The following is a 2284-nucleotide window of genomic DNA, read 5'->3' on the forward strand; positions in this document are numbered from 1 at the left end:
AAAATATAACAGTTTTGAGAAACTTACTTGAAGTCACAAAATATAACAGTTTTGAAAAACTTACTTGAAGTCACAAATTCGATGATCTTACGATCGAACATGTTAAAATACACAAAATATAACAGTTTTGAGAAACTTACTTGAAGTCACAAATTCAATGATTTTACGATCGAACATGTTAAAATACACAAAATATAACAGTTTTGAGAAACTTACTTGAAGTCACAAATTCGATGATTTTACGATCGAACATGTTAAAATACACAAAATATAACAGTTTTGAGAAACTTACTTGAAGTCACAAATTCGATGATTTTACGATCGAACATGTTAAAATACACAAAATATAACAGTTTTGAAAAACTAACTTGAGGTCACAAATTCGATGATTTTACGATCGAACATGTTTAAATACACAAAATATAACAGTTTTGAGAAACTTACTTGAAGTCACAAAATATAACAGTTTTGAAAAACTTACTTGAAGTCACAAATTCGATGATCTTACGATCGAACATGTTAAAATACACAAAATATAACAGTTTTGAGAAACTTACTTGAAGTCACAAATTCAATGATTTTACGATCGAACATGTTAAAATACACAAAATATAACAGTTTTGAGAACTTACTTGAAGTCACAAATTCGATGATTTTACGATCGAACATGTTAAAATACACAAAATATAACAGTTTTGAGAAACTTACTTGAAGTCACAAATTCGATGATTTTACGATCGAACATGTTAAAATACACAAAATATAACAGTTTTGAGAAACTTACTTGAAGTCACAAATTCGATGATTTTACGATCGAACATGTTAAAATACACAAAATATAACAGTTTTGAAAAACTAACTTGAGGTCACAAATTCGATGATTTTACGATCGAACATGTTTAAATACACAAAATATAACAGTTTTGAGAAACTTACTTGAAGTCACAAAATATAACAGTTTTGAAAAACTTACTTGAAGTCACAAATTCGATGATCTTACGATCGAACATGTTAAAATACACAAAATATAACAGTTTTGAGAAACTTACTTGAAGTCACAAATTCGATGATTTTACGATCGAACATGTTAAAATACACAAAATATAACAGTTTTGAAAAACTTACTTGAAGTCACAAATTCGATGATTTTACGATCGAACATGTCAAAATACGCAAAATATAACAGTTTTGAGAAACTTACTTGAAGTCACAAATTCGATGATTTTACGATCGAACATGTTAAAATACACAAAATATAACAGTTTTGAAAAACTTACTTGAAGTCACAAATTCGATGGTTTTACGATCGTTCATGTTAAAATATACAAAATATAACAGTTTTGAAAAACTTACTTGAAGTCACAAATTCGATGATTTTACGATCAAACATGTTAAAAAATACAAAATATAACAGTTTTGAGAAACTTACTTGAAGTCACAAAATCGATGATTTTACGATCGAACATGTTAAAATACACAAAATATAACAGTTTTGAGAAACTTACTTGAAGTCACAAATTCGATGATTTTACGATCGAACATGTTAAAATACACAAAATATAACAGTTTTGAGAAACTTACTTGAAGTCACAAATTCGATGATTTTACGATCGAACATGTTAAAATACACAAAATATAACAGTTTTGAGAAACTTACTTGAAGTCACAAATTCGATGATTTTACGATCGTACATGTTAAAATATGCAAAATATAACAGTTTTGAGAAACTTACTTGAAGTCACAAATTCGATGGTTTTACGATCGAACATGTTAAAATACACAAAATATAACAGTTTTGAAAAACTTACTTGAAGTCACAAATTCGATGATTTTACGATCGAACATGTTAAAATACACAAAATATAACAGTTTTGAGAAACTTACTTAAAGTCACAAATTCGATGATTTTACGATCGAACATGTTAAAATACACAAAATATAACAGTTTTGAGAAACTTACTTGAAGTCACAAATTCGTGATCTTACGATCGAACATGTTAAAATACACAAAATATAACAGTTTTGAGAAACTTACTTGAAGTCACAAATTCGATGATTTTACGATCGAACATGTTAAAATACACAAAATATAACAGTTTTGAGAAACTTACTTGAAGTCACAAATTCGATGGTTTAACGATCGTTCAGGTTAAAATATACAAAATATAACAGTTTTGAAAAACTTACTTGAAGTCACAAATTCGATGATTTTACGATCGAACATGTTAAAATACACAAAATATAACAGTTTTGAAAAGCTTACTTGAAGTCACAAATTCGATG

This window comes from Teleopsis dalmanni, chromosome 2 (assembly GCF_002237135.1).
Source record: "Teleopsis dalmanni isolate 2A chromosome 2, ASM223713v2, whole genome shotgun sequence".
Taxonomy (NCBI): Eukaryota; Metazoa; Arthropoda; class Insecta; order Diptera; family Diopsidae; genus Teleopsis; species Teleopsis dalmanni.